Source organism: Triticum aestivum, chromosome 5A, assembly GCF_018294505.1.
Source record: "Triticum aestivum cultivar Chinese Spring chromosome 5A, IWGSC CS RefSeq v2.1, whole genome shotgun sequence".
Lineage (NCBI taxonomy): Eukaryota > Viridiplantae > Streptophyta > Magnoliopsida > Poales > Poaceae > Triticum > Triticum aestivum.
This window is the reverse complement of record NC_057806.1, coordinates 379846095-379856943: the sequence shown is the minus strand read 5'-3', so window position 1 is coordinate 379856943 and position 10849 is coordinate 379846095.

Sequence of the window (10849 nt, the reverse complement as noted above, 5' to 3'; positions counted from 1 at the left end):
TAGCCTTGGAATGTGAAGAAGGCGATGCTGCTTACACTGAGTTTGTCTGTGCAACAGAAGAATTGAAATTTTACAAGCTTAATGTTGACCCGACAGATATGACATCTTTGAAGTAGCCAACTACAGAGCATGACCCCCTGTTGAAATTTAAGTCGGTGGATGACACTAAGCTTGTTGATTTTGTTTCTGGCGATTCATCCAAGCAGTTCAGCATCAATGCTAATCTGGATCCAAAATAGGAAAGCACGCTCATTGAGTTCATCCATGAGAACCGGGATATCTTTGCATGGAAGCCTTTAGACATGCCAGGTGTACTGAGGGAACTTGCTGAACACTGATACGTCTCCAACGTATCTATAATTTTTGATGGTTTCATGCTATTTTATTATCAATCTCGGATGTTTTATAATCATTTTATAGTCATTTTATATCATTTTTTGGAACTAACCTATTGACATAGTGCCCAGTGCCAGTTCATGTTTTTCCATGTTTTTTACATCGCAGGAAATCAATATCAAATGGACTCCAAATGGCACGAAAGTTTATGATGAATTTTTATGGGCCAAAAGGAAGCAGATGGGCCCTGGTCCCGAGGGGGGCACAACCCACCGGGCGCGCCAGGAGGCCCTGGCGCGCCCCAGTGGGTTGTGCCCACCTCGGGTGCCCCCGGACCGCCTCTTTTCTCTATAAATACCCAAATATTCCCAAAACCCTAGGGGAGTCGATGAAATATTCATCCAGCCGCCGCCGAGTCCAAAAACACTAGATCTAATCTAAACACCATCATGGAGGGGTTCACCACTTCCATTGGTGCCTCTCCGATGATGCGTGAGTACTTCTTTGTAGACCTTCAGGTCCGTAGTTAGTAGCTAGATGGATTCATCTCTCTCTCTCTCTCTCTCTCTCTCTTGATCCTCAATACAATGGTCTCTTGGAGATCCATATGATGTAACTCTTCTACGGTGTGTTTGTTGGGATCGTTGAACTTTGAGTTTATGATCAGATCTATGTTTTTACCTCCATGGAAGTATTTGAGTTTCGTTGATCTCTTTTATGCATGATCTCTTATAGCCTCGTATTTCTTCTCCGATATTTGGGTTTTGTCTGGCCAACTCGATCTATTTATCTTGCAATGGAAAGAGGTGCCCAGTAGTGGGTTCGATCTTACGGTGCTTGATCCTGGTGACAGAAAGGGAACCGACACGTATATATCATTGCTACTAAGGATAATAAGACAAGATCTATATCTACCGCCATATAGATAAACAGATCTTGGCTACATGATGTCATCATTCTTATTGCATTACTCTGTTTTTCCATGAACTTAATACACTAGATGCATGGTGGATAGTGGTCGATGTGTGGAGTAATAGTAGTAGATGCAGGTAGGAGTCTACTAATCTTGGACGTGATGCCTATGTAATGATCATTGCCTAGATATCATCATAATTACTTGAAGTTCTACCAATTGCCCAATAGTAATTTGTTTAGCCACTATTTGCTATTTTTCTTGAGAGAAGCCACTAGTGAAACCTACGCCCCCCGGGTCTTAATTCTCATATACTTGCCTTTGCGATCTACTTTTTCCTTGCTTTTATTTTCAAATCTATTAAACCAAAAATACAAAAATACTTTCCTGCACTTTATTTTATTTGCGATCTATTTATCCAATCTATTACAACCTTTTTACCGTCACGCACCAATTTCTGTTGCCGTTACCCAAAAGGGATTGCCAACCCCTTTAACACGTCGGGTTGCGAGGTGTTGGTATTTGTGTGCAGGGGCGGTTTACGTTGTGTTGCTTGGTTCTCCTACTGGTTCGATAACCTTGGTTTCATAACTGAGGGAAATACCTACCGCTGCTGTGCTGCATTATCCCTCCCTCTCCGGGGAAATACCGACGTAGTTCCAGCTGCCATCAAGGAGAATTTCTGCGCCATTGCCGGGGAGGACCTTCAACATAACCAGGTTCCTAATCACAAATCTCATATCCTCGCAATTTACATTATTTGCCATTTGCCTCTCGTTTTCCTCTCCCCCACTTCACAAAAATTTGCCGTTTTATTCGCCTCTCCTTTTCTGTTCGCTGTTTCCTTACCGGATCTATTTTTTAGTGCAATCTTGTTGCATGGTCATCATGACTCAAGAGAACACCAAGTTATGTGATTTCTCAAATACCAACAACAATGATTTTATTGGCACTCCGCTTGCTCCTCCCGCCACTAGTGCGGAGATTTGTGATATTAATACCGCTTTGTTGAATCTTGTTATGAAAGACCAATTTTCCGGCACTCCTAATGAGGATGCCGCGTCCCATCTTAATACCTTCGTGGAGTTATATGATATGCCAAATAAAAAAGATGTGGACAATGAGGTGGTCAATATGAAATTATTTCCATTCTCTTTGCGTGATTCTGCAAAAAATTGGTTCTCTTGTTTGCCTCACAATAGTATCGATTCATGGAATAAGTGCAAAGATGCTTTTATGACTAAGTATTTTCCTCCCGCAAAAATTATTTCCCTTAGAACCCAGATCATGGATTTCAAGCAACTTGAACATGAGCATGTTGTGTAATCTTGGGAAAGGATGAAAATGATGCTAACGAATTGCCCAACTCATGGGTTAAATCTTTGGATGGTCATATAAATTTTTTATGCAAGATTGAATTTTGTTTCTCGTAATCTTTTAGATTTCGTTGGGGGTGGTACTTTTATGGAAATTACTTTGGGTGAAGCCACCAAATTTCTTGATAATATCATGACAAATTATTCACAATGGCATACCGAAAGGGCTCCTACTAGTAAAAAAGTTAATTCGGTTGAAGAAATTTCTTCTTTGAGTGATAAAGTTGATGCTATTATGAAATTGGTTGCTAGTAAAAGTTCTCCTATTGATCTTAATGATATGCCTTTCTCTACTTTGATTTAGCAAAATAGAGATGCCATTGATGTGAATTTTATCTCTAGAAATAATTTCAACAACAATGCTTATAGAGGCAATTTTAATCCTAGGCCTTTTCCTAGTAATTCTAATAATAATTATGGTAATTCCTATGGAAATCAATCTTATAATAATAATAGGAACACCTTTAATCTTGAGAATAATATTAAAGAATTTATCAACACACAAAAAGTTTTCAACACTTCCATAGAAGAAAAGTTGAACAAAATTGATGATTTGTCTAGAAGAGTTGATAGAATTGCTCATGACGTGGAAAATCTCAAGATGAATATTTTTGTGCCTAAAGTAGATGAATCAATTAAATCTCTTTATGTTTCTATGGATGAAAGTAAGAAAAGAACTGCTATGCTTAGAGCTAAAAGAGAATTTTTGGAAAAAGCTTTTTCTAGTGATTATTCGTGCAAAGATGATGAAGACCTTAAACTGATTGGTGTTTCTTCTATTGATTCCTTGTTTAGTAAAGTTAATAATGATGAAAAAGAGACTGGATAAGAGTCAACTTTTGGTAGAAGGCGTCCCAATATTTCGGAGGGTGAAAATCTTGTTGAGAAAATTGATGAAAGTGGGTTTGGAGAGGTCAAAACTTTAGCTAGTGATGCACCCACTATTTTGGATTACAAAGACTTTAATTATGATAGTTTCTCTTTGATTGATTATATTTCTTTGTTGCAATCCATGATAAATTCACCCCATGCTTATGAACAAAATAAAGCTTTTACTAAACATATTGTTGATGCTATGATGAAAGCTTTTGAAGAAAAATTGGAATTGGAAGTTTCAATTCCTAGAAAATTGTATGATTAATGGGAACCTACTATCAAAGTCAAGATTAAAAATTATGAGTGTTTTGCTTCGTGTGACTTGGGTGCTAGTGTTTCTACAATTCCACAATCTTTATGTGATGTGCTTGGTCTTACCAATCTTGAAGAACGTTCCTTGAATCTGCACTTGGCGGATTCTACTATTAAAAAGCCTATGGAAAGAATTAATGATGTTCTTATTCTTGCAAATAGGAATTATGTGCCCATATATTTTTTGTTTTTGATATTGATTGCAATCTGTCTTGTCCAATTATTCTTGGTAGACCATTTTTACGCACTATCGGTGTCGTGATTGATATGAAAGAAGGCAATATTAAGTTCCAATTTCCTTTGAGGAAGGGTATGGAATACTTTCGTAGAACTAGAATTAAGCCACCTTATGAATAAATCATGAGGGCATCTTATGGATCTCGAACCAAAGATGACAAAACTTAGATCCTTGCTTTATGCCTAGCTAAGGGCGTAAAACTATAGCGCTTGTTGGGAGGCAAACCAATTAATAAATTTATTTTTTTGCTTTTTGCTTTCTGTTTTTGTGTGTTTACACAATTATTCTACTGTTATGATTGTGATTTTTTTATGTTTTAATTAGTTTTTGTGCCAAGTAAAGCCTTTAGGATCTTCTTGGGCAATAGTTGTTTGATCTTGCTGAAAAAAATAAAAAGTTTGCGCTCATGAAATTAATTTTCATCTTTTAACAGAGAGCGATAAAATCCCCATTACTCTTGCAATAGATGAATATACAAATTGATTTTGCTTTTTCAGAGTTTTTGGAATTACAGAAGTATTACAAATAGTCAGATTGCTACAAAATGCTCTGTTTTGACATATTCTATTTTCTTTGTGTTGTGTGCTTATTTTGATGGCTCTATGGTTTTATTTGATGAATTTTTGCCATAGAAAAGTTGGAATGCAGTAGATATAATACAAAAAAATATGAATGGGTTTGATACATCACTTATAGTAGTGATTTATTATTTTTATACTAACGGATCTCACGAAGGCTTTGTTGAGTTTGGTGTGATTGAAGTTTTCAAGTTTTGGGTTATCTTGCGATGGGTGAAGGAATGATGTAAGAGCCTAAGCTTGGGGATGCCTTGGCATCCTAAGCTATTATCCAAGAATGAGCAACCAACTAAGCTTGGGGATGCCCCCGAGTGGCATCCCTGCTTTCTTCCAACAACTATCGGTATTTTACTCAAGACTATATTTTTATTCGTCACATGATATGTGTTTTGCTTGGAGCGTCTTGTATGATATGTGTATTTTCTTGTTATATTTTGTTTTTAAATTATCCATCCTTGCTGTACACACCTATTTGAGAGAGCCAAAATTATGTCATGACTTGTTAGAATTGCTCTCTATGCTTCACTTAAATCTTCTATGAGCTAGGACTTGCTCTAGTGCTTCACTTATATCTTTTTGAGCATAGTGTGCTTAGTATTTTTGAAGAAATGCTCTCTTGCTTCACTTATATTTGTTTGAGATTTAGTAAAATTTTGAAGAAATTCTCTCTTGCTTCACTTAAATTATTTTGAGGCAAAGAAAATTTGTTATGCTCATGATCTTCACTTATATTTGGTTGAGCTTATGAAAAGCAACACATGAAAATTAGTCCCAAAGTGATAGATATCCAAGAAGGATAAAGAAAAAGAAAATGTCATGAATACCATTGGACAAAATAAACTTGATTCTTAGTAATAGTTTTGAGATATCATGATGTGATATGTGAGTTATGTTGATGAGTAATTGTGTTCTAGTAAGAATATTGGTGTTAAGGTTTGTGATTCCCTATGCATGCACGAAAGTCAATAATCATGCAATGAAAATTATATCCTACTCTTGGTGCATTATTCGGTGTTAATTATTCTTAATGCTTGCTTATGAGATTGATCGTTTCTTGGTTGGTCACTTCTCAATCTTTTGCTAGCCTTCATTTTGCACTAAGTATGACCTCTACTTGTGCATCCAAAACCCTTTAAACCAGTTTTGTCACATGAGTCCACTATATCTACCTATATGCGGTATTCTTTTGCCGTTCTAAGCAAATTTGCATGTGCCATCTCTAATTTTCAAAATAAACTTCTCTTTTGTGTGGTTGTTTCGCTCGCGGAGCGGTGAGGGTGGCTAATATTTTCCATGCTAGATGTGTTATTCTAAAGATGAGTGTTTATTCACTTGTCATTGCATGGGAGTAAGGCAAAGGTATTAGGGATGCCCAGTCCCGAAATGCAAAAAAGAAATGAATTTACTTTATGTTGTCAAATAATAAATTCCTTGGAAAGTTTTGGTATGGAGGGCACCCGTGGATACGGTTAGCCATGGGAAGTGGAAGTTATGATGGAAAAAGGAATAAACTTTATTTTCTATTTGGGAGCCGCCTATGATATATCTATGCATGGAAAGTATTGGGAAGTCTAAGTCATTTTTGTTGGTGGGATGGATACACGTCCCAAAATGTTTTTATCTCAAATTTTTCGCTTTGAGCTCTGGCACCTCTACAAATCCCTACTTCCCTCTATGAAGGGACTTTCTTTTACTTTATGCAACTTTTATTTTGAATTTTGAGTCTCCATCTTCTCTCATAAAAAGAACCAACTAGGAGGCAATATGATCGTGCTCAAGTATTGGGTGTAGTTAATATTCGAGTGTGTTTCATGAATGGATCGATGTTTGAGCATGATGGGCTAGGGATAACTTATTTTAGCATTGATATTTGGAAAGACATGTTTGCTTGTTGGTATGCTTGAGTATCTAAATTATTATGTCAAAACTAGAGTATTTCTTTGAATCACATAAAAGTCCAAATGTCCATGCTATAAAGAAAAGAATATGATATGACTTGATGAACAACACTCCACATCAAAAATTCTGTTTTTATCACTTACCTACTCGAGGACGAGTAGGAGTTAAGCTTGGGGATGCTGATACGTCTCCAACGTTTCTATAATTTTTTATTGTTCCATGCTCTTTTATTATCAATCTTTGATGTTTTATAATCATTTTATAGTCATTTTATATCATTTTTTGGTACTAACCTATTGACATAGTGCCCAGTGCTAGTTCCTGTTTTTTACGTCGCAGGAAATCAATATCAAACGGAGACCAAATGGCACGAAACTTTATGATGATTTTTTATGGGCCAAAAGGAAGCAGATAGGCCCTGGTTGCACCTCGGGGGGGGGGGGTGCCCCAAGGGGGGCACAACCCACTAGGGCGCGCCAGGAGGCCCTGGCGCGCCCCGGTGGGTTGTGCCAACCTCGGGTGCCCCTCGGACCGCCTCTTTGCTCTATAAATATGCAAATATTCCCAAAACCCTTGGGGAGTCGATAAAATATTCATCCAGCCACCACAGAGTCCAGAAACATCAGATCCAATCTAAACACCATCACGGAGGGGTTCACCACTTCCATTGGTGCCTCTCTGATGATGCGTGAGTAGTTCTTTGTAGACTTTCGGGTCCGTAGTTAGTAGCTAGCTGGCTCCATCTCTCTCTCTCTCTCTCTCTCTCTCTCTTGATCCTCAATACAATGGTCTCTGGAAGATCCATATCATGTAACTCTTTTGCGGTGTGTTTGTTGGGATCGATGAACTTCGAGTTTATGATCAGATCTATGATTTTATATCCATGAAAGTATTTGAGTTTCTTTGATCTCTTTTATGCATGATCTCTTATAGCATCGTATTTCTTCTCCGATATTTGGGTTTTGTCTGGCCAACTCGATCTATTTATCTTGCAATGGGAAGAGGTGCCCGGTAGTGGGTTCGATCTTACGGTGCTTGATCCCAGTGACAGAAAGGGAACCACCACGTATGTATCGTTGCTACTAAGTATAAAAAGACGAGATCTATATCTACCGCCATATAGATTAACAGAACTTGTCTACATCATGTCATCGTTCTTATTGCATTACTCTGTTTTTCCATGAACTTAATAGACTAGATGCATGCTGGATAGCGGTCGATGTGTGGAGTAATAGTAGTAGATGTAGGCATGAGTCGGTCTACCAATCTTGGACGTGATGCCTATGTAATGATTGTTGCCTGGATATTGTCATAATTATTTGAAGTTCTATCAATTGCCCAACAGTAATTTGTTTACCCACCGTTTGCTATTTTTCTTGAGAGAAGCCACTAGTGAAACTTACGGCCCCGGGTCTTATTTCTCATATATTTGCCTTTGCGATCTACTTTTTCGTTGCTTTTATTTTCAGATCTATTGAACCAAAAAATACAAAAATACTTTGCTGCACTTTATTTTATTTGCGATCTATTTATCCAATCTATTACAACCTTTTTACCGTCACACACCAATTTTTGGCGCCGTTACCCGAAAGGGATTGACAACCCCTTTAACACGTCGGGTTGCGAGGTGTTGTTATTTGTGTGCAAGGGATGTTTACATTGTGTTGCTTGGTTCTCCTACTGTTTCGATAACCTTGGTTTCATAACTGAGGGAAATACCTACAGCCGTTGTGCTTCATCATCCCTCCCTCTCTGGGGAAATATCGACGTAGTTCCAGTTGCCATCAAGCACACTCTCAATATTGACCCAAAGTTTAAACCGGTCAAGAAATTCCTTCACCGTTTCAATGAAGAAAGGCGCAAGGCCATTGGTGAAGAAGTGGCCCGGCTCTTGGCGGCTGGGTTTATTGTTGAAGTTTTTCATCCTGAGTGGTTGGCTAACCCGATGCTAGTAATTAAGAAGAATGGTACCTGGCGTATGTGTGTGGATTACATGGACTGAAACAAGGCATGTCCAGCTGATCCTTTTTCTCTTCCCCGTATTGATCAGATTATTGATGCTACGGCGGGTTGTGAGCGTTTGAGCTTTTTGGATGCTTATTCTGGTTATCATCAGATCAAGATGGCAGTTAAGGACTAGGAGGAGACAGCCTTTATCACTCCCTTTGGAGCCTTCTGTTATGTATCTATGCCTTTTGGGCTCAAGAGTGCCCAGGCGACTTACCAGCGATGTGTGCAAAATTGCCTTCATAGTCAAATTAGGCGTAATGTTCATGCTTATGTGGATATGTTCATGCTTATGTGGATGATATTGTGGTGAAGTCCAGGAAGAAGGAGGCCCTGATAGATGATTTGAATGAGACCTTTGACAATCTTCGGGTCTACAAGATGATGCTTAACACGGCCAAGTGTGTCTTTGGTGTACCAGTAGGCAATCCCTTAGGTTTTCTGGATTCTGAACGAGGTATTGAAGCTAACCCAGAAAAAAATTAAGGCTATTACCTCCCTGGCCAAACCGGCGTGTGTTAATGATGTTCAGTGTCTGGCGGGTCGTATTGCATCCCTAAGTCGGTTCATAAAACGGCTGGGCGAAAAGGCTATCCCTCTGTAATAGATGATGAAGAAGACAGATCACTTTGTCTGGAGTGATGCTGCTAATCAGGCGTTTGAGGCCTTAAAGCACTAGTAGCTGAGCCGCCGGTCCTTGCTGCTCCCATTGACAGAGAGCCTTTGTTGTTATATGTGGCTGCCAATAGCCGAGCTGTTAGCGTAGCTATTGTGGTAGAAAGGAAGGAATTAGGCAAGGAGCATCCGGTTCAGCGGCCGGTTTACTACATCAATGAAGTGCTCATCGAATCCAAGAAGAGGTATCCACATTGGAAGAAGCTTGTATATGGGGTGTTCATGGGTAGTCACAAGATCAAGCAATATTTTCTGGGTCATCCCATCAATGTGGTTAGTTTTTCCCCTTTAGGGGATATTATTCAAAACAGAGAAGCCATAGGTCGGGTAGCCAAGTGGGCCATTGAGCTTGGACCCCATGATTTGAAGTATATGCCTCGCACGTCCATCAAGTCTCCAGCACTTGTGGATTTTATAAATGATTGGACAGAATTGCAGATGCCTGAGGAGAAGCTGGATAACACATATTGGACTATTCAGTTTGATGTATCCAGGTAGTTGGAAGGCTCGGGGGATAGAGTTATCTTGACTTCCCCACGAGGTGATAAATTTTGTTATGTTCTACGAGATGTTCCCTTGCACTAACAATGCAGCTGAGTATGAGGCCTTGCTCCACGGTCTTCGGACGGCTAAGGAGATCAACTTAAGCCGGGTGACGTGTTTTGGCAACTCAGATTTGGTAGCTCAACAAGTTTCTGGCACCTGGGCTTCTAAGGACCCACTCATGGCGGCTTATCGCCATGAGGTTGATGCTATTGCTGGTCACTTCAAAGGTTATCAAGTTGAACATGTTGATCGTAGGAAAAATGAGGCGGCTGATGCTTTGAGCCGGTTAGGGTCCCAGCGTAAGCCGGTACCACCTAACACTTTCCTGGATATCTTGCATAACCCGTCAGTCGAATTGCCTATAGAGGAAGATCTTGCTATTCCTGACTTAGAGGCATAATTGGTGGCGGCTCTTCATGTTATTCCTGATTGGACAGTTCCATATTTGGCTTATATGACCCGGGGTGAGTTACCTGAGGATGAAACTTTGGCCAGGCAGATAACCCAGTGGTCTAAGTCAATGACTATTGTCAATGGGGAGTTGCATCATCGCAGTGTTACAGGGGCGTTTCAACATTGTGTTTCTCCTGACGAAGGTTGTAAGATCCTACTAGAGATTCATAAAGGAGATTGTGGTCATCATGCCGGTTCTAAATCTCTGGTGGCCAAGGCTTTTCGTCATGGATATTATTGGTTGACGGCTCATGCTGATGTTGAGGTTTTGGTCAGTAAATGTGATGGTTGCCAGAAATTTTCAAGACGAGCTCATGTACCAGCTCAAGAATTGAGGATGATTCTGATTGCTTGGCCATTTGCAGTCTAGGGGCTTGATATGGTTGGGCCTTTCAAAAGGTCTAAGGATAAAAAGAATCACCTTTTGGTGTCGGTTGACAAATTCACAACGTGGGTTGAAACAGAGCCGGTTAGTAAGTGTGACGCAACAACAACGGTTCAATTCATCAAAAAGGTGATTTTCCGTTTTGGTTTTCCCCATAGCATTATAACTGACAATGGCACTAATCTGTCCAAGGCTGCTATGAAGAGTTTTTCAACGAGAGCATATTCGACTTGATGTATCATCGGTGGCTCACCC